This window comes from Microcaecilia unicolor, unplaced genomic scaffold (assembly GCF_901765095.1).
Source record: "Microcaecilia unicolor unplaced genomic scaffold, aMicUni1.1, whole genome shotgun sequence".
In the NCBI taxonomy this organism is placed as follows: Eukaryota; Metazoa; Chordata; class Amphibia; order Gymnophiona; family Siphonopidae; genus Microcaecilia; species Microcaecilia unicolor.
Window position 1 is genome coordinate 137,495 of NW_021963006.1, and position 23,144 is coordinate 160,638.

At 42.3% G+C, this 23,144-nt stretch overlaps 1 pseudogene; it reads left to right on the top strand.

Moving 5' to 3' along the window:
• The first annotated feature begins 9,435 nt into the window (after positions 1-9,435).
• On the top strand, positions 9,436-10,234 carry LOC115458716 (annotated as a pseudogene).
• Positions 10,235-23,144: the final 12,910 nt, after the last annotated feature.

Consider the following 23,144-nt stretch of genomic DNA (forward strand, 5'->3'; position numbering starts at 1 on the left):
ACCATCCTCCTTTCTTGCCCATCTTACCTATCCACATCTAAATGACCACCTCTTTACTTACTATATTACAGCTGCATCCACTCTATGTTACTTTGTTAACCTGATATATTATGTAAGCCACACTGAACCTGCTAGTGAGTGGAAAAGTGCGGGGTAGAAGCATTACAAATAAATAAATTAATGGCACCTGAACAATTAGTGGTGGAAAGTGGACGGACGCCAGAGTGGCGACACATTTCCTAAGAAAGAGAAAATAGTCCTAAAAGGTGGCCTCTCTTCGATTTGCTATTCTCCTGGTGAGCGATCTCTAATTTCTACACACAGAGGAAGCGCTGTGGAGATGGAAAAGGAAGGTGGTAGCTCGACTTTCCTTCCCTCTCTTCCCCCGGCCTGTACCGGACAAGTGGTACGATCCTGAACCTCTCCCCAGAACTGTGGGCTGGCAGTGCTACTGGGAATTTTTTTTTTTGGGCCCGAGGGCGTTGCACACTATCTGAAAAGTGACAGCTGGGCTCTGTTCCTGCACATCATTTGTCTCTTTAAAGATAAGTGCTTTTGTTTTGTGCTGCAATTTGTTATGGACACTATTATGAAAATGAACAATAAGATGAAATAGAACACTGGGGAATGACTTTGAAGCACCTATATAAAAGAATTGTTTTTTTGCTGATGATGAAAGAGTAAAAGATCATTTAGATCTTTACAGCTCTGTGAATCTGCTTAGAATTTGAGCTCTTCGAGGCTTTTTCCTTCCTTTGTTATAGATATTGGTTATTTTTCTTTGAGTCGATTTATAGTGAGCGTTTTTGAAGTACTGCTTTGGTAATCCACACCCGTTTAGTATTGCTTTAGTTCATTCTGGTGGAAAAAAATCTCATTAAGCACTATTCTATAAATGGTGATAAAAGTTAGGTGCCGATTACAGAATAGTACTGAGTGCCGGGAACCGAGACTACATTTAGACGTGGCCATTTATACCAATAAAACCTTGATGTAAATCCCTGCACCTAAATGAGGTGTGGATCCTCTTTATTCTATAATAATGTGCATAAATTAAAGGAACACCCCTGATCCATCCATGGCCCTCCTATGGCCATGCCCCCTTTTTGGACCTGTGTGTAAAGTTTACGCACCTAAATTTGTATTAAATCCAATTAGCATTGATAATTGCTTGTTAAGATCTCAATTATCATCCGCTAATTGGCTTGTTATTCAATTAAATTGTGTGCGCAATTTGTAGTACTTTTTATACAATTCAGGTGAATGTGTACTGTTATTTGAATATTTTTCTATGTCCAGATTGCTCTTGCTGTACACCACCTTGGGTGAATCTTCATAAACATGGAAAACAAATAAATAACATAAATACAGTAACGTCTCAACTGCCCGACATAAACAGGACTGACCTCTTGTCAGATACATGAAAAGTCAGATAATACGGAAAATAATGGTAACCCCTCAAACAATGCAGAAACAAAGGCTGTAAAAGCAGGGTCCAGGGTCTCAGGTGCGAAACTTCCCTCTGGCCTATGTCGGAAAATGGAGAGAGATATGATGACGTGACCGGGGGTGTCTGTCAGATATGTCAGATGGTCAGATTAGTGAAGATTGGATAATAGAGACTATACTGGAAATAAATACATTTCTGTTGAATTCCCTGCAAGAGTGTTTTTAGGTTATATAATGTTACCTATCATTTCTTTTTAATCTTTATTTATTTATTTATTTATTGCATTTATATCCCACATTTTCCCACCTCTTTGCAGGCTCAATGTGGCTTACAATACATCATGAGTGGTGGAAACATATTAGAAAATAGACATTTAGAGTTACAGAAGGATCTTGGGTAACATGATAATGAAAAAGAAAAACATGATAGTAGTATAACAAGTAAATATTGTAAGACAATTCTGAATATATGTGGAGGAGTTGCGTATATTCACATTGGTAGATCTTTGTGGTATGCCTTGTTAAAGAGATAGGTCTTCAGTAGTTTGCGGAAGTTCGTTAGTTCATAGATCTTAAGTTGCGCGGTAGTGCGTTCCATAACTGTGTACTCAAGTAGGTAAAGTTTGATGCATGTATTAATTTGTATTTTAGACCTTTGCAGTTAGGGAAGTGTAGATCTAGGAATATGCGGGATGATCTTTTGGCATTCCTGGGTGGTAGGTCTATCAGGTCTGACATGTAGGCTGGTGCATCTCCGTGAATGATTTTGTGAACTAGGGAGCAAATTTTGAACGTGATGCATTCTTTAATTGGGAGCCAGTGTAGTTTTTCTCGTAGGGGCTTAGCACTTTCATATTTTGTTTTGCCGAATATGAGTCTAGCTGCAGTGTTCTGGGCTGTTTGAAGATTCTTGATTATGTGCTCTTTACAGCCGGCGTAGATTGCGTTGCAGTAATCTAGATGACTGAGCACCATTGATTGTACCAGGTTATGGAAAACAGTCCTTGGGAAGCAAGGTCTTACTCTTTTTAATTTCCACATTGAGTGGAACATCTTCTTGGTAGTGTTTTTCATGTGGCTCTAAAGTGTAAGGTGTCGATCGATGGTAACTCCAAGAATTTTTAGGGTGTCCGAGATTGGAAGGTTTAGGTTTGGTGTGTTAATGGCTGTGGATTTGTTTTTGTTATGTTGAGAGGTGAGAATTAGGCATTGGGTTTTTTCTGCATTAAGTTTCAGCCGAAATGCATCCACCCATGAATGCATGATATGTAGAGTTTGGTTGATTTCATTGGAAATTTCCTTTAGATCTTGTTTAAATGGGATGTAGATCGTAATGTCGTCTACGTAAATGTATGGGTTGAGGTTTTGGTTCGCTAATAGTTTGGCCAAGGGTATCATCATTAAGTTGAATATTTATTTATTTATTTTTTGTTACATTTGTACCCCGCGCTTTCCCACTCATGGCAGGCTCAATGCGGCTTACATGGGGCAATGGAGGGTTAAGTGACTTACCCAGAATCACAAGGAGCTGTCTGTGCCTGAAGTGGGAATTGAACTCAGTTCCTCAGTTCCCCAGGACCAAAGTCCACCACCCTAACCACTAGGCCACTCCTCCACTCAGCGTGTCTGCGAGAGGGGGGATCCCTGTGGGACTCCGCATTTAGGTGTCCATGCGGCTGAGGTAGTTAAGTTCAGTGTCACTTGGTATGATCGTGTGGTTAGGAATCCTTTGAACCAATTGAGAACGTTGCCTCCAATTCCGAAGTACTCAAGCATATGTAGTAATATTCCATGATCAACCATGTCAAAAGCGCTTGACATGTCAAATTGTAGGAGTAGTATGTTCTTTCCAGTTGCAATCGTTTGTTTGAATTTAGTCATGAGAGTGACGGTACTGTGGTTGGACCGAAATCCTTACTGGGAGTCGTGGAGTATTGAGAATTTATTTAGGTAGTTTGTGAGTTGTTTGGTCACTAACCCTTCCGTTAGTTTTGTTATTAAGGGAATGGATGCTACTGACCTGTAGTTGGTTATTTCACTGGCACTTTTCTTTGCGTCTTTCTCAACTGCACCTCTCTTTAGATCAGAGAGCTTCAAGTAGTGTACCATAGATTCATTTCTAGACGAAATACACAATTTGGTGCTATATTCTATTCCTTTGAAATTATTTTCTTTTGTTAAAGTAGCTTATCCTGGATATTGATGGCTCGCCCTCGATATTAAATTAGTTGCTTTAATATATTACTATTTTGGTGTTTTTCTGTACAAAATTTTCTTTGTGCAAACTTTGAATTCTATAAATTAAAATAAAATAAAACTGTGGATAAGTTATCTGTATAGCAGCTGTATATTAGTTCCCATTGCTGTCTCCACCCCTTGGCTAGAGAGAATCCAAGGAGTTGGGTATATAGGCTCTTCCAAAAGACCGAGGGAGATGCTAGCTCAAAAAGTGATCTTTATTAAAACAAATGACTCAACACAGCTGCTGTGTTTTGGCGTCAAACGTCTGCTTCAGGAGTCTCTTGATGTTCGTTTAGCTGACAGAAGTTCCATGCATGTTCACAGACTTTGGATCTACCTTATTCATTTACAGTTGTATGTGATCTTGGAAACATTGCCTACCTTTGTACAATGAACATCACGAACTAGCATCTCCCTCGGTCTTTTGGAACAACCTATCTACCCTACTCCTTGGATTCTCTCTTGCTGACGCACATAGGGACTGGGTGTTCCTCCACTTTGTATGGTTATCTCCTCCAGCCCTCGGCTAACATGGCCCCTTTTTATATTGATATTATCTGACTAGAAGCCTAAGTCTAAAAGGCTGCCCCCAGATTCTATAAAGGTCATCCTAGATCCACACACAAAATAATTAGTTAATGAGCTCCAATGATTTAATTATGGGAGTTATCAAGCTCTTAATTGGTACTAATTATGATTTGTACACAGATCTGGCTGTGTGCTATTCTATAACAATGGGTGCTTTAATTGAATTGTGTACAACTCAAAAGGGGGTGTGGCCATGGGAGGGTCAGGGGCGTTCACAAGATCTAGATGCAATGTTATAGAATAACAAAGATCTGCATCCAACTTGTGCACCGGGATTTACACCAGGTTTAAGCAAGCATAAGTCCTGGTATCTAAAGTTTGGATGTGGAAATCTGCGTTATGCGCTATTCAATAATGGGTGCTCATCCCGGAGTGTGTTTTATTGAATAGCGCCGAGAGTAGACTTTTTTCCAGCATCTAATTTTTGCTACTATTTATAGAATCTAGCCCCTAATGCCTGGCGCAGTCACTACTGATAGGTCTTTTCAGGGGCACTACTTAAATTGATAGAGCTACTCAGTATCCCCCAAATTCTATATATCTCGCCTTAATTTCCGCTCAGAAATCAAAGCATATTCTATAACAATGCGCATAACTTAATTGGTAAACTAGCTAATCAGCGCTGTCAATTGAATGTTAACAAGCAATTTTCAGCACTAATTGGCAATAATTATGATTTACGCACACAACTCTCTAAGCGAATGATGTAACATGGTGTGCATAAATTCCAAGTCACATAGTTGAAAAAGGGGCATGGTTATGGATGTGGAATGGACGTTTCTAAACAAATTTGCACATTGTTGTACAATAGACCTTGCTCTGTGCTTAATAGAAGTTATGCCAAGTAAAACATGGCCTAAAAGAACGTGACCAGATTTGAACATAAGAGTAGCCCTAGTAGGTCAGACCAATGGTCCATCTAGCCCAGTATCCTGTTTTCCAAACAGTGGCCAAGCCAGGTCACAAGTACCTGGTAGAAACCCAAATCGTGGAAATATTCCATGTAGAACCCCAAAGAATAGCAAGATTCTGGAATTCTAAAGAGTGACGATTCCATGCAGAATCTCAGAGTAGCAACATTCCATACTACAGACCCTAGGGCAAGCAGTTGCTTTCCCATGTCTGTCTCAATAGCAGACGATGGACTTATCCTCCAAGAATTTGTCCAAACCTTTAAGCCCAGATACACTAACTGCTGTTACCACATCCTCCAGCAGAGTTCCAGAGCTTAACTATTCATTGACTGAAAAAAATATTTCCTCCTATTTGTTTTTAAAGTATTTCCATGTAACCTCATTGAGTGTCCCTTAGTCTTTGTACTTTTGGAACAAGTAAAAATCAATTTACTTCTACTCGTTCTACACCACTCAGAATTTTGTAGACCTCAATCATTTCTCCCCTCATCCATCTCTTTTCCAAGCTGAAGAGCCCTAACCACTTTAGCCTTTCCTCATACGAGAGGAGTTCCATCCCCTTTATCATTTTGGTCGCTCTTCTTTGAACCTTTTCTAATTCCGCTATAAATTTGGTCGCATGGAGAGGTGATCAGCATTATTCTATATACCAAGCAGAAATTTAAGCCTATTCTATAAAATATAGGCGTAATTTTTTACCATGAGAATTTTTCAGGTGCCGTATATAGAATCTACCATTATATGTATTAAGTGAAGAGACCAGCAGAAGTTCAAATTATGGGCCCTCAAGCAACAAGTTTGAAAGAGTCCACCGAGTGGGGGAAATCCACTTCATAAAGTCTGGGAAAAGGTACAAATGGGGCCCCTGTACTGCAGGGTCCACTTGGACAGAATTTACACCACTTGCCGGCACTTAATGGTAGCCAACAAGGTGGAATATTGACTTTTTTGTTTTTAGTGGTCTCTTTAATCTGAGTTTAGTAGGATATTAGGAAGGAGATTAAAGAAATCCTTAACAATAGCGGTAATGATTGATTCTTTTTTTTTTTAAATCTTGGATCCCACTCAAAGCCCGATTATATATATGGCGCCTAAAATTAATGCATGCTAGGCAATTACGCCTAAGACTATTCTAAATACTATGCATAAATCTATGCTTGGTGTTTAGAATACACTTAAACATTGTGCATGCAACTAAATCAATGCGCATCCATTTATGCCATTGAAAAGCTGGTGTAAATCCCTGCATGTAGATTTACGCACACTGGCCCATAAAGTGGAGGAGTAGCCTAGTGGTTAGTGCAGTGGACTTTGATCCTGGGGAACTGAGTTCAATTCCCACTGCAGCTCCTTGTGACTCTGGGCACCTCACTTAACCCTCCATTGCCCCTGGTACAAAATAAGTACCTGAATATACTACATAAACTGTTTTGAATGTAGTTGCAAACACCACAGAAAGGCGGTATATCAAATCCCATTTCCCTTTATAACAACACATGTAGATTTTGGAATGCCCACAAAACACCCATTTCCACGCTCACTAACCATGCCCCTTTTTGCCTGTGTGCGTTAGAATTTAAGCACAGGACCTTACAGAATACGCTTAGCAATATACGCATGTAAATTCTAATTTTTGCCAATTAGTGCTCATCATTGCTTGTTAAGAGCTGTTAACAACTCTTAACAGCTTGTTAAAACAATTAATCTAGGTGCATAGTTATAGAATATTCCTAGATTTACACGCAGAACGTGTAAATCCAGGTGTGAAATATAGAAGCCGGGGGTTAATGGATCTTCCTTACAAGGAAGGAGGCAGTGGAGATGCAAGTACAGGGTTAAGCCAAACATCTCATTGAAGAACCTTCCCTCTCCCTCCAATTAGGAGGAAACCCAAATGAAAATTAAAGGGTCAATATTCAGTTGGTGGCAGTGAGCATTTTTTAACCACTGTCGACATTATTCCCAGATATTGAATGCCGAGCCATTTCTGGGCACTACCATTGAATATCCAGGTTTCTGTGGCTGGCTACCTCTTATGAAGTTACATGCGATATTCAGCACTTAACCCCATAAGCGATATCAGTGGCATTGCTACGTGGGGCCAGGGGGGGCCTGAGCCCCGTAGATTTGGCCCTGGACCCCCTGTCGATGACCCTCTCGACCCCCCTCCCGCCTCCAACCCGCCGTCGCCTGTCTTTGCTGGTGAGGACCCCCAACCCCTGCCAGCCGAGGTCCTCTTCTTCTCGCAAAAGGCTTCCTTCTGTTTCTGATGTCCTGCACATATTGCTGCTTTATTTACTACAGATCTGGCATTGATGTAGCACACTTGAATTTTTTGGTAAGGGTCATCTACGTTTGGTGTTATGTGGATTTTAGTCAATTGTTGTTTCTTTGTTAGTGTGGGTTTGTTATGACCTTTCTTTCCCTTATGTTGAAGTTGCCGGCAAGTTGGTGTTATTCCTTTGCTTTGGTTGTTGTCCATTTGGTGAAATGTGGCGTATCTGATCAGACTTAGATGGTTATGTAGTATGGGTATGATAGAAACATAGTAGATGATGGCAGAAAAAGACCAGCACGGTCCATCCAGTCTGCCCAACAAGATAAACTCATATGTGCTACTTTTTGTGTATACCTGACCTTGATTTGTATCTGCCATTTTCAGGGCACAGACGGTAGAAGTCTGCCCAGCACTATCCCCGCCTCCCAACCACCAGCCCCGCCTCTCACCACCAGCTCTGGCACAGACCGTATAAGTCTGCCCAGCACTATCCCCGCCCCCCAACCACCAGTCCCGTCTCCCACCACCGGCTCTGGCACAGACCGTATAAGTGTGCCCAGCACTATCCCCGCCTCCCAACCACTAGTCCCGCCTCCCACCACCGGCTCTGGCACAGACCGTATAAGTCTGCCCAGCACTATCCTCCCCTCCCAACCACCAGCCCCACCTCCCACCACCGGCTCTGTTTCTTTTAGCGAGTGGGGTGGTTAGTGTTAGGTGAACCAGGGATAAGGAGTAGATTGTTAGGAGCAGTTTGCCAGTGTTCATTCTGGTATTAACTCCTCAGTGCTGCTAGTAGGTCGTGTTCTTGTGTCTTGTGTGTTATGTGTTATGTATATTTGCGTCTTGGCTTTGGGCAGTTGAGATCAGTAGTAGATTCCAATTGGGAGCTGGGTGTTTGATGTTCTTTTTAAACGTGGGCGCCATTCTTTTCATCATCTGCCACTCTGGAATTTGTTGCCAGAGAATGTAGTAAAGGCAGTTAGCTTAGCAGAGTTTTAAAAAGGTTTGGACGGCTTCCTAAAGGAAAAGTCCTTAGACCGTTATTAAATGGACTTAGGGAAAATCCACTATTTCTGGGATAAGCAGTCTAAAATGTTTTGTACATTTTTGGGATCTTTGACCTGGATTGGCCGCTGTCGTGGAGAGGATGCTGGGCTCGATGGACCCTTGGTCTTTTCCCAGTGTGACATTACTTATGTACTTATGTACATTGCAATGGAGAAGTTGGAGTTAGTTTTGTAACCGCCATTTTCCTGCTTTTTCTTTTTCGCTCAAATGTATCTTTTGTGGCTTTTTTGTTGAGTCCCCTTTTTTTGTTTACAGACTCAGGACACGGTGGGGTCTTCAGAGGAAGCTTGGAGTGAAATGGGTTCATCGGGTCCACACTGTTTTTCTTTTGTCCTGCTTATATTGAGCAATCATCTACCAGAACAAGATATTTCCTATACAAGATAAGTGACTTAGCCTATATGACACAATCTTATGCAAGAAATGTCAATAATTAGTCAATTGCAGTCTTTATGATTTTTGCTTTATTTTTGTTTGATTGAAGATTTGTTTACTAAGAATTTTTGGAGTGGAGGTTTTTTGACCGATGATCAGTATTTTTAACTGTGTGCATATTGTATCGCCAAAAAATGCTGATTTTTTTGCCACAAGTTTCTATGAGGTCTTTTTCTTCCCTCTTTTTTTTGCATAAAGAAATACGTAAAGAAAAGTTGGAAATGTTTATGCCGTGATTCACTGTTTGGCTGGGGTCACCCTACTGTCTTCCCATATGACATGAACGTCTTTTTTCAAATCACCTGAATGTATAATTTTATAGCGGCTCATATTCAGTCACAGCTGCTATCCATTACTCCCCTAGGAGCCAACTTTTGAAAATCATTAGGGGTGCTAAGCCCAATGGAATGTACTCCTCCTTAGACACTGTCAAGGAATTTGCTTAATATTGGGGCAGACATGGCCACCATCGTTCGCCTGTTCTTGCTCTTTGTTGCCTTGCTTTGCTACCAGTTTCCCGGCAGTGTCTGCAACAGGCATGTAATCCACTGGAACAGATCTAACCACCACTTGTGGCGGGAAGGTGACACGTTGCAGATGAATGTGAATGATTACCTAACATAGTAACATAGTAGATGACGGCAGAAAAAGACCTGCACGGTCCACCCAGTTTGCCCAACAAGATAAATTCACATGTGCAATTTTTTGTGTATACCTTACCTTGATTTGTACCTGTCTTTTTCAGGACACAGACCGTATAAGTCTGCCCAGCACTATCCCCGCCTCCCACCACCGGCTCTGGCACAGACCGTATAAGTCTGCCCAGCACTATCCCCACCTCCCAACCATCAGCCCTGCCTCCCACCACCGGCACTTACTGCTCATACTACAACGAATATACACCTGAGCATGAGGTGGAACAGTACGTCCTCTTTATGGTGAACTATGAGGGCTACTGGACCTAAAACATGAGCCAGGGCTCCAACAGCTGAATATTTAACCACCCACACTCAGTCCACAGCCCTTCATCAAGTTCTCAGAGAATTTCCAACGCTATAGCACCTTCTCATTGGGCAATGAGTTCCATGCTGGCCACAAGTACTATTATATCTCTACACCAACACACAACCACCGGTGAGCACGCCTGAGGATGGAAATATTTCTGTGTTATGCCAGCAATAGCTTTAACCCTGAAATTCCCAAGATGGAGAAGAAGACTATCAGCAGAACCAGCTCTAGCAGGAACATCTACACATGAATGTGGATATCTCAGAGCTGGCTCCTATGCTACCTCCTATCCAAAACCTATTGACTGGGGCAAGCCCTCAGATCCTGCTGATTGGTTTCTGAGATAACACCTCCCTTAGATAAATGCCCCTCCCCTACACACAGCACTGCAAAAGTTTGTAAACTGAAGGAAACAAGCCAAGCACAAACAAAAGTAAAAGCATGGAACAAGGAAATACCAAGAAGAAACATGTTATTATTTCACCAGAACCTCAATCTGTTGAAAAATGCCACAACAAAAGCTTTTGTTTACATAATTCTACAAATACTCCCAGGGCAAGTATGCACACACATACACAGAGAAAAACCCAGCCCACAAAATAATTAGCTCTGGGTAGGCAAGAAAGAACACATGGCAAGAATCAGAAATAGAATGTCACCATCCCAACTTTAAAAACAACAGACCACACATGAAAGTCGCACCGATGCCAGACCAGAAACCAGAGGCAAGTCAGAAAAGCTTTCTGCTCATGTATAAGCAGAAAACCAAAGAGAAAAGGCAACCACAACTCATCAACTGAGTGATCAGATAAAGAAGGAACAGCCAAACCCCAAACATTAGATATTTGCTATTTTCAATTACATGTTGATATTTTATATCCATATATCAGCACAAAGTTCAAACAGAATTTTAAAATGGGTTCTTATTATCTTTATCTGCTTCAGATGGAACAGAGTTCCTTCATTTGTGTTCAGTCATAATAGACGTTACTAAAGGGCCCTTTTACAAAGGCTCTACAAGCATGAGCCGTGCACCAAAATGAGACTACCGCCAGGCTAGAGCGCCCCCTGATGGTAATTTCGGATTTGGCGTGCGGCCATACTGCTGGGAGAAATTATTTTTTTAGGGGCAGGACCAGAGCTGAGAGAGAGAGAGAAGGGAAAACTGAAGTAAGCACCGAGCCTGCACGCTTTTTACCACTGCTGCCGGCCGCCGTAACCCCGACAAGGTAAGTCAAGATGACTTTTAAAATTTGGAGGGAGGGGGCCTGGAACTCGAAGGAAGGGAGGGAGGGACAACAACCCTGGAACTCGGAGGGAGGGACGACGACCCTGGAACTCGGAGGGAAAGACGGAACGAACTTCCGGTGGGTGAAATATTGGGGGTGCTCGAGCACCCACAGCACCCACAGAGTCGGCGCCTATGTCGTGAATGCTGTTTTCAGATTCCTGCACTTGTTGTTGAAGCAACATTCTACGCACAGTAAAAGCTCCACTGTGAATCAGCTATCAATAGTCATCACTCTTACTCAGCAACGTCCCCTCCATCCTTAGCCTGGACAGGACTCCACATTAGCTTCTGCTAATAGATCCACCTCCCTACCGTGCAGCCCTTCCCCCATCCTTCATACTTCCTCCTGCCTCACTTCTCCCCCTTTGATTCTATGTAATTCAGATCTCCTATCTTATTGTATTTCTTAGTTCCATTTAAGCCACATTGAAACAACGCTTGTTGGAAAATGTGGGATAGAAATGCTGTAAATAAATACATAGATAAATAAGGAGCACTTTTACAAAGCGGCGGTAAGCCCAACTCTTACTGCTCGTTCTTTCGGGACTACCGCTGGCCCAATGTGGCCACTGGCAGTAGTCCCGCCCTGAGCGCGCATCATTTCAAGGAGAAAAAGAAAACCTCTAGAAATAGCTTGCACGGCAATGAACAGGTAGTAATCGGGCATCGCCATGCACTGCCAGGTTACCACTAGGTTAGCGTGGGAGCCCTTATTGCCACCTCAATCGATGCGGTGGAGAGCCCTTACTAAGTGTCTGGAGGGCTTCTTTACCCGCTGCGCTAAAAAGGGCCCTGGCATGTGGGAAAAATGGCCCCCACCGTTAGCAAAGGGCCCTTTTTCCCGCAGCTTGGTAAAATGACCCCTAAATGACCACACATGCTTTGTTCCTGTGGCAAGTTTCAAAGTGAACATACCTCCCCTATACTTTTGCTTTGGGAACTGGTGCAAAGCCCGCAGAGGTAAAGACTGTGCATCGCCTTCAACCCAATGCAGAAAACTGGCTCCAAAGAGACTAACAGAACTGTGTATGAACTCGGTGACCTGGAAGTGGTTTTAGCTTCGGCTATTGTTAAGTCAAAACATGTTGATGACTGTGAAATTTTAAGGAGTCTGTTCAACCACATTGTGGACTTTCCCACAAAAAATATTGTCAAATAAGCTAGCACATAAAAAAGTGTGAGCTCTGTCTAGTAGAATGTAGATGACGGAAGTTTAGATTGTCACACAATAAGTTTTCTTGGAATACTCTAATGAAGATATATCAAGAGTATGCAGGTAGTCAGGAAGGAATAGTTCACTCACAGAAATACGTCTACATAAGTGTTGCCATTCTGAGATAGACCAGAAGTCCATCAAGCCCATCATCCTGTTTCCAACAGTAGCCAATCCTGGTTACAAGTACCTGGCAAGATCCCAAAACAGTATAAAACATTTTATGCTGCTTATCCTAGAAATAAGAAGTGGATTTTTTCCAAGTCAATCTTAATAATGGCTTATGGACTTTTGTTTTAGGAAGATATCCAAACCTTTTTTAAACCCCGCTAAGCTAACTGCTTTTACCATATTCTCTGGCAATAAACTCAAGAGTTTAATTACTGATTAAGTGAAGAAATATTTGCTCCAATTTGTTTTAAATTTACTACTTTGTAGCTTTTTTGCCTGCCCCCTAGTCCTAGTATGTTTGGAAAGAGTAAACAAGCAATTCACGTCTACTCTTTTCCATTCCACTCTTTATTTTATAGACCTCTATCATATCTCCCCTCAGCCATCTTTTCTCCAAGCTGAAGAGCCCTAGCTGCTTTATTCTTTCCTCACAGGGAAGTTGTCTCTTCCCATTTATCATTTTCATCGCCCTTCTCCGCACCTTTTCTAATTCCACTATATCTTTTTTGAGATGCGGTGACCAGAATAGGACACAGTATTCGAGGTGCTAAGAATCTAAAGCAGTTACCCTGGGTTGTGCATGATCAAAATACTCAAATAAGTCTTGATCCACAGCCACTTTAACTTGCACATAACTAGAAGTGTGCATATAAGCAAGATGACCCTTTCTGAACTGTATCGCAGTTACAATATGTGTTACCACTTACACAGCCAGTGTAGCACCATTTACGCACTAATAGGACAGTAGACAATTTTGTAAAAGCATCAGTTAGCTAATCACACGTAAATGTAGTCATCAGTGTAGTGCATTTATTAATTAATAGAGCAGTAGTGGTGGTGACACACTAATTAAAGGGCACCAGATGAGCTGGGCAGTTGAACGATCTGACTGCGCACATAAATGGAGTTATAAAAAACAGAAAAAGAGGGAATCCAAAGCACAAAGAGCAAACTAAACCATAAAAGCACAATGGGCCTTCAAAATTGGGTTACAATCACTATGACATCTTATTATTTATTTATTTATTGCATTTGTACCCCACATTTTCCCACCTATTTGCAGGCTCAATGTGGCTTACATAGTACCGTAAAGGCGTTCGCCAGTCGGTTGATAACAAATACAAAGTTGTATAGTGATCGTATGATATTAAAAGACCCAACAGGGGTAAATAATAATGCCGGTCCAAAAACAAGCTTGGCCAATCTGTCTTACAACGATTGATGCCGAGCAGCTTGGCGTCAATTGTTATGAGACGGTTTGACAAAGCTTGTTTTTGGATCGGCATTATTATTTACATACGATTATAGGTGGTTTGTTTGTTAATTGGACGTTTTTTCATTGATCCATTTTTGGCACATAAAGCAGGCTCGTTGCCGAAACACGAACCATGTCAGGTCTTTTAATCATGCTAAACATACAATAACAATCCAAGCAAGGGTTAACTAGGAGACAAATACGATATACCTAAATGGAGGAAAAGATCTCAGAAAATCAGCTTCTCTTAACCACAATTTGCTGAACTGTATCTGCCGTTTTTGCGGGTAAGCTCTTCGTCACTGATCAAGAAAAACCTTCGTTTAAGAATTTTTATACTTTTTGTAATTTCACATTTTTAGAAATATAGTTTACTGAGACTATAATTCACTTAACTGGCACTGAGATGACTTGCAACTATCACACAAACCGTAGTTCCGAAATGTCATACATTCCAGTTAGCTTCAGATACTAAAACGTTTGTGGAACTCCAGGCCACTGTCTATATGCAGTGAATTCAGTCTAATCAAATTTAAAGAGCTTTTGAAGACATGGTTGTTCCAGCAGGCATACTCCAGTGAGTGAGGTGGCTCTCTTGGGTGTCGGTATCGTGGGGAAAGTATCTATAAACGCCAGCTTTGTACTGGATGCTGTTTTAACTATACAGTGTTCTTGTATGTATGTTTTACTTTCCTATTGAATATTGTACTTTTTTTTTTTTTGCATTTTTTATTTCGCTTGAGTAGAGGAGTGTGGTAGCCGTGTTAGTCCACTCTTAAGGTTATCAAACAAAATAAAACATGGAAAAGAAAATAAGTTGATACCTTTTTTATTGGACATAACTTAATACATTTCTTGATTAGCTTTCGAAGGTTGCCCTTCTTCGTCAGATCGGAAATACTACTACTACTACTTAACATTTCTAGAGCGCTACTAGGGTTACGCAGCGCTGTACAAATTAACAATTAAGGACGGTCCCTGCTCGGAAGAGCTTACAATCTAAAGGACGAAATGTCAAGTTGGGGTAGTTAAGATTTCCTGAGAAGAGGTGTAGTGATTAGGTGCTGAAGGCGACATTGAAGAGGTGGGCTTTGAGCATTGATTTGAAGATGGGTAGGGAGGGAGCACGGCGTATGGGCTCAGGGAGTTTGTTCCAGGCATGGGGTGAGGCAAGACAGAAGGGGCGGAGCCTGGAGTTGGAGGTGGTGGAGAAGGGTACTGAAAGGAGGGATTTGTCTTGAGAGCGGAGGTTACGGGTAGGGACGTAAGGGGAGATGAGGGTAGAGAGGTAAGGAGGGGCCGCAGATCGAGTGCATTTGTAGGTGAGTAAGAGAAGCTTGAACTGTATGCGGTATCTGATTGGGAGCCAGTGGAGTGACTTGAGGAGAGGGGTGATATGAGTATATCGGTTAAGGCGGAAGATAAGACGTGCGGCAGAGTTCTGGATGGACTGAAGGAGGGATAGATGGCTACTTGGGAGGCCGGTCAGGAGTAGGTTGCAGTAGTCAAGGCGAGAGGTAAGCAAATGTGCTAGCTGACAGTGTATATAAGCGAAAACATTCAAGTATTACTATGACAGTCTGACAGGGTGGGAGGATGGGGGTGGGTAGGAGGTATGCATGGGGACATCAAAGCATATCATTGATATTCTAACAGGATGGGTGTGGATAGATGAGGGGTGGGGTGATCAATAGAGAAATACAGCTTTATGGTTTATAATGGGCTAGGAACCCCAGATCCTTGTTAAGTCCTTTCTGTTGGGTGTTAAAATATTCAATCATTCTGACTTCAAAGGTCCTACGTTCTTGTATGGTTTTAAAGTTACCTTTCAGGATTCTCACTGTGAAGTCACTGGTACAGTGTCCTGGTCCTGTAAAATGCTGACCAACAGGGGTGGGAGCCCTACTGGCGCCAGTATTGTTCATGTGATGTCTATGTAAATTGAATCTTGTCTTAAGCATCTGGCCTGTTTCTCCAATATAGCATCCTTCGTTACATTTTTTACACTGAATGATATATACCACATTGGAAGATGAGCAAGTGAAAGATCCCTTTATGTTGAATATCTTTCCTTTGTGGATGACTATGGGGTCCTGTGAAATATTTTGGCATAGTTTGCAACTGGATAAATTACAGGGAAGTGTGCCCTTCTGTTCCTTTTCAGTCTGTGATGGAAGTTTACTTCTGATTAGCTTGTGTTTTAAGTTGGGTGGCTGTCGGAAGGCCAGTACTGGTGGGGATGCGAATATCTCTGCCTTCAATACATACCATCCTACAATCAGATTCAAAATTGAATACTCCCCAGAAAAAGTCAATTTTTTGGACACCACGGTCTCAATCAGTGATGGCTGTATACAAACATCTATATACAAGAAACCCACAGACAGATGCAGCTACCTCCACAACTCCAGCTTCCAACCTTCACATACAAAAAGATCCATCATTTACAGTCAAGCCACAAGATACCACCGTATCTGCTCTGACCCAGGGGACAGAGACAGACACCTTAAAAGCCTGACTGCATCCTTCAAACAGAAAGGCTACAACCCCAAAATAATCTCCAAGAATATTGCCTCCTCCCTCAAAACACCCAGGGAGAATCTGCTACAGTACAAGGAGAAAAAAATCCACAGACAGAATCCCCCTTGTAGTGACATACAATCCAGAGCTGGAAAAACTGAGGAAAATCATAAGAGATCTGCAACCTATACTCCAGGAGGATGAATTACTGAAAGAGATATTCCCATCCCCACCAGTACTGGCCTTCCGACAGCCACCCAACTTAAAACACAAGCTAATCAGAAGTAAACTTCCATCACAGACTGAAAAGGAACAGAAGGGCACACTTCCCTGTAATTTATCCAGTTGCAAACTATGCCAAAATATTTCACAGGACCCCACAGTCATCCACAAAGGAAAGATATTCAACATAAAGGAATCTTTCACTTGCTCATCTTCCAATGTGGTATATATCATTCAGTGTAAAAAATGTAACAAAGGATGCTATATTGGAGAAACAGGCCAGATGCTTAAGACAAGATTCAATTTACATAGACATCACATGAACAATACTAGTGCCAGTAGGGCTCCCACCCCTGTTGGTCAACATTTGACAGGACCAGGACACTGTACCAGTGACTTCACAGTGAGAATCCTGAAAGGTAACTTTAAAACCATACAAGAACGTAAGACCTTTGAAGTCAGAATGATTGAATATTTTAACACCCAACAGAAAGGACTTAACAAGGATCTGGGGTTCCTAGTCCATTATAAACCATAAAGCTGTATGTCTCTGTTGATCACCCCACCCCTCACCTACCCACACCCATCCTGTTAGAATATCAATGATATGCTTTGATGTCCCCATGCATACCTCCGACCCACCCCCATCCTCCCGCCCTGTCAGACTGTCATAGTAATGCTTGAATGTTTTCACTTATATACACTGTCAGCTAGCACATTTGCTTATTTCCGATCTGACGAAGAAGGGCAACCTTCGAAAGCTAATCAAGAAATGTATTAAGTTATGTCCAATAAAAAAGGTATCATCTTATTTTCTTTTCCATGTTTTATTTTGTTTGATTTCTATAGATTCTACATGGAATGTTGCTATTCCACTAGCAACATTCCATGTAGAAGGCTGCGCAGGCTTCTGCTTCTGTGAGTCTGACGTCCTGCACGTGCAGGACGTCAGACTCACAGAAACAGAAGCCTGCGCAGCCTTCTACATGGAATGTTGCTAGTGGAATAGCAACATTCCATGTAGAATCTCCAGTAGTAGCAACATTCCATGTAGAATCTCCAATGGTATCTATTTTACTGTCATAGTAATGCTTGAATGTTTTCACTTATATACACTGTCAGCTAGCACATTTGCTTATTTCCGATCTGAGGAAGAAGGGCAACCTTCGAAAGCTAATCAAGAAATGTATTAAGTTATGTCCAATAAAAAAGGTATCGTCTTATTTTCTTTTCCATGTTTTATTTCGCTTGTAAACCACTTTGATCTGTCCATCAGTTAAAGCGGTATATCAAATTATGAATAAATAAATAAAAACTGTAAAGCTGACATTTTCCATTCGCTGTTAAAAATAAAATTCTTTATTCTATCTTTGTTGACTGGTCATTTTGCTTCTCTGATTATGTTTGTCCCAGTCTACAGTTTCTGTGTTCCTCTATTTTCTCTTAACTCTTTCAAGATTCTTCAGGCCATCATCTGCTGCTTCTCTCCCCTCCTATCTTTTTCATTTCCTCTCTTACATATAAATCTGACTTCAATCTTTTCCTTTCAGCTGTCTTCCATTTATTTTTCTGCCTCTCCATTTTTTCAGATTTCATTCATTCTTACTATCAGTTCTACTGCATATTTTATTTTAGTTACATTTGTACCCCGTGCTTTCCAACTCATGGCAGGCTCAATGCGGCTTACATATACAGGTACTTATTTGTACCTGGGGCAATGGAGGGTTAAGTGACTTGGCCAGAGTCACAAGGAGCTGTGCCTGAAGTGGGAATCGAACTCAGTTCCTCAGTTCCCCAGGACCAGAGTCCACCACCCTAACCACTAGACCACTCCTCCACTCAATATACCTTCAGCTTTCCATCTCCCACACCCAAGCCTTCCCATTTTCATATTATTATTCCCCAGTTTAGTGCTAACTCTCCCCCCCCCCCCCACCAGCACATCTACTTTTTCTTTCTCCTCCCTTCTCTGTCTTTTTCCTCCTCTCCCCAGAATCTTCTCCCTCTTCCACCCCATCCAACATATCCTTTCTTCCCTTTCCATTCAACATCTCAATTTTCTCTTTCCACCTCTATCCAGAATCTCTCTTGGTTTCCCTCTGCTCTTCTGGGTCAGCATCCCCCATCTCTCTATTCTCTCCATACCAGCATCCCCCACTCTGTCTCTAACCCCATCCACTGTTCAATGTCTCCCCTTTGTGTTCTTACTTCACAACCCCATCTCCAGCATCTCCCCTCTCTTTTTACTTGCTCCATGTCCAATAATTTCCTTTACGCTACAACCAGACATGTCTAGCATCCCTCTGTATCCCTATACCCCCATGTCCCTTTTTCCTCCCTACCTGATTCAGCATCACCCTTCTCTTCCCCCTCTTCTAAGCAAACATCTTTCCTCCACCTTGTTTCAGTACCTCCTCTCTCTTCCTCCCACCCTGATCCTGCATTTTCCTTCAATCATCCTATTCTGCCCATGTTCACCATCTCCCCTTTTCCCCCTGAACAAGCGTATTCCTTTCCTTTGTCATCCTTTCCTGATTCTGCATCTCTTCTTTCTCTCTTCCTCCAAATCTTTGTCTCCCCCTTCCATCCTGTATCTTCCCCTTGTCTCCCTATTTTCCCTGTTTCCAGCATTTCCCATTTGTCTCCCTAGTCCTCTTCCAATGTCCAGCATTTTCCACCTGTCTCCTTACTCCCCCTCCCATACCCAGCTTCCTCAATTCATCCTTCTCTTTTCAGAGTCTAGCTTCTCCTTATGTATCCCTATCTGTCCTCTATATCTCTAATCCCACCTCCACCCTCACCATGTACACCATCCCCTCCCTTGCCCTCATCCCATCCAGTATCTCCTTTCTCTTTCTCCCTCCTCTAAGCCAGCATGTTCCTTCTTCCCAACTGGTTCTAGCACATCTCCTCCCCTCCCCATCATGATCTATCATCTCCCTTGTGCCACCCTACTTCCCCCCTCCGTCCACTATCCAACTTCCCCCTGCCAGGAAGCATATTCTCTTTCTCCCCCAATCCAGCATCTCTACTTTCCTCACCTGGGCTCAATCCAACAAGGTACCTCTCTTCTCCCTATTTCCTGTTCCAAGATTGCTGCTTCCTGACAAATGCAACAGTAGAAACAAAGCCGAGAAGACATAGGGCCTACCATCACATGTGTGCTGCTAAAGGCTCTTCTGGTCCTGCCCCCTCATGTACAAGAAGTGTACATCAGAGCAGGCAGGACCAGAAGAGCCTTTAGCCGTACACAAGAAATGGAAGGACCCACAGCTTCTCTTGGCTTAACTGCCACACATTCCAGGAAGAGGCAGCAGTGGATGATGTGGGACCATGACTGGGGGCTAGGTCAGAATACAATCAAATGAGGCTGCAACTGCTGTGGCATGTTGAAGGCACTTTCTGCATGTTTGTTCCCCTGCTGGGGCAGCCCAGAGCCAGGATTTAAATCTGCTGCTGCAGCAGGTCTGGGCCAACGCACACCAGAACACATTCATTGGAACTGGGATGGCAGAGTGGTAATAAGCCTTTTTTTTGTTGCTGTTGTTGCAATGGCTATACTTGTTGCTTTTAAAATTACACCAATACTGTCTTCTGCACCAATAGATTTCTGCAGAGGCTATGGGGCATTCATATTTAATTCAATACAAGAATTGGTTTCAATTAGCTATTAAACATACTTTGAAGTCAGGAACTCAGGAAGAAACTTTGCAAATCGTGCTTTGAATGCTAAAACACAAAATAGTGCACATCGTGGGGCCTATTTACTAAACCACATGTGAAAGCCTTGCTAAAAAGAGGTTCCAGACCCTTTGACCTTATAAAGAACTGAGTATTACCCTTACTAAATTTTGAAGTTTTTCTTTTCCTGGTAGGAAAAAAAATCAGAAACAGAGGCATTGCTACTGTCTGTGTGACTTAAGCAAATCTGGCAGGCAGCTAATGGCATAACCTGGATTGGATTTCCTTGGGGAAAATCCACTATTTCTGGGATAAGCAGTATAGAATGTTTTGTACTTTTTTGGGATCTTGCCAGGTATTTGTGACCTGGATTGGCCACTGTTGGAAACAGGATGCTGGGCTTGATGGACCTTTGGTCTTTACTTATGTAGACAAGGGGTGTCCATCCTTAGTCCACAAAGGCCAAAACCCAGTTGGGCTTTCAAGATTTTGTCAATGAATGTATATGAGATCTACTTGTATGGACTGCCTCCACTGTATGCAATTAGATCTCATGCATATTTATTGTGGAAATCCTGAAACCAGACTGGGTCAGGGCCAAGATTGGACACCCCTGATTTACACCATGCCAATAGAACTCAGAGGAAGTTGCTGGACTTACTTTGCCATTGAAGCAATGACAAAGTTAATTCTACATTCTACTACTACTACTACTTATCATTTCTATAGCTCTACTAGACATACGCAGCGCTGTACACTTGAACATGAAGAAACAGTCCCTGCTCGACAGAGCTTACAATCTAATTAGGACAAACATGACAAACAAGAGATAAGGGAATATTAAAGTGAGGATGATAAAATAAGGGTTCTGAACAAGTGAATAAGGGTTAGGAGTTAAAGCAGCATCAAAAAGGTGGGCTTTTAGCTTAGATTTGAAGACGGCCAGAGATGAAGCTTGACATACAGGTTCAGGAAGTCTATTCCAGGCATATGGTGCAGCAAGATAAAAGGAACGGAGTCTGGAGTTAGCAGTGGAGGAGAAGGGTGCAGATAAGAGAGATTTACCCTGTGAACGGAGTTCCCAGGGAGAAGTGTAGGGAGAGATGAGAGTGGAGAGGTACTGAGGAGCTGCAGAGTGAATGCACTTATAAGTCAATAAAAGGAGTTTGAACTGTATGCAGAAACGGATAGGAAGCCAGTGAAGTGACTTGAGGAGAGGGCTAATATGAGCATAATGACACTGGCGGAATATTAGTCGTGCAGCAGAATTTTGAACAGATTGAAGAGGAGAGAGATGGCTAAGTGGGAGACCTGTGAGAAGCAAGTTGCAATAGTCTAAGCGAGAGGTGATAAGAGTGTGGATGAGGGTTCTGGTAGTGTGCTCAGAAAGGAAAGGGCGAATTTTGGTGATATTATAGAGAAACAAACAACAGGTTTTAGCAGTCTGCTGAATATGTGCAGAGAAGGAGAGGGAGGAGTTGAAGATGACCCCAAGGTTACTGATGAGACAGGAAGGATGAGAGTGTTATCCACAGAAATAGAGAATGGGGGAAGAGGAGAGGTTGGTTTAGGTAGAAAGATAAGAAGCTCAGTCTTGGTCATGTTTAGTTTCAGGTGAGACATCCAGGCAGCAATGTCAGACAGGCAGGCTGATACTTTGGCCTGGATTCCTGCTGAGATTTCTGGTGTGGAGAGGTAGATCTGGGAGTCATCAGCATAAAGATGATACTGAAAACCATTGGATGAGATCAGAGTACCAACGGGAAGGAGTATAGATGGAGAAAAGAAGAGGTCCCAGGACAAATCCCTGAGGTACACCAACTGACAGTGGGATAGAAGTAGAGGAGGATCCACCAGAGTATACACTAAAAGTACGCTGGGAGAGATAAGAAGAAAACCAGGAAAGAACATTCTGGGATATCTCTGGGATACCTATGATGCAAGTAGAGAGAGAGAGAGAGTGAGAGAGAGGATTAATTAAAAGCGATAGAGCTCAGGCAGAGACTTGAGGTGTGAGGAAGCTAGGCCTTGGCAAATCCACAGCAGTCGCCCCTGATTCCCTGGGACTCAAGCCAGAGAGAGACGGAGAATTAATTAAAAGAGATAGAGCTGATGCAGAGACTTGAGGTGTGGGGAAGCTAAGACTTGGCAAATCCACAAAAGTTGCCCCTGATTCTCTGGGACTCAAGCCATCAGGAGGATTTCCAAAATAGAGAGAGGAGTTGAACTGCTTCAAAGCCTCAGCGAAGAGAAGAAAAACATTTTTTTGCCTATACTGCAGAGAAAAGGATATTTTAGGTCCAGAGTTGAGCTATATCCTGCCTAGAAGCCAAAACAGACAGAGAATTCCAAAGAAAATTTCCTACCACCAGCTAGAGATAACCTGCACAGATTTCACTCAGTGACTAAGAGAAGGGAGAGAACTGAATCTGGGATCAGTTAGCCAAGGGAAGGAAAGAGACTTAGTAGGGTGCTGAAAGGATTGCTTTCCAACAAAGAACACACACAGACCACATGGTTGAGAAGTTTCTCACCCCAAGTTAAAGAATTTTCAACCACTAGTGTTTTCAAGGAAGTGCCTAGAAGAATAAAAATCCTAAAAATCTCACAGTGGCCACCAACTGGACTATATGCTTATCCTACAGAGTAGATTTCCTTTCCTGTTTTTGAACAGCACTTTTGACTGCTTTTTGGTGGGGGGAGAGGGGGTAATTTGGACTGGAACTGCAACTGCAGTCTTATCCTAGCTCTACATAGCCAAAGATCCTTGGGTTTGAAACTAGTGTGAATGTTTTCAGACATGAATA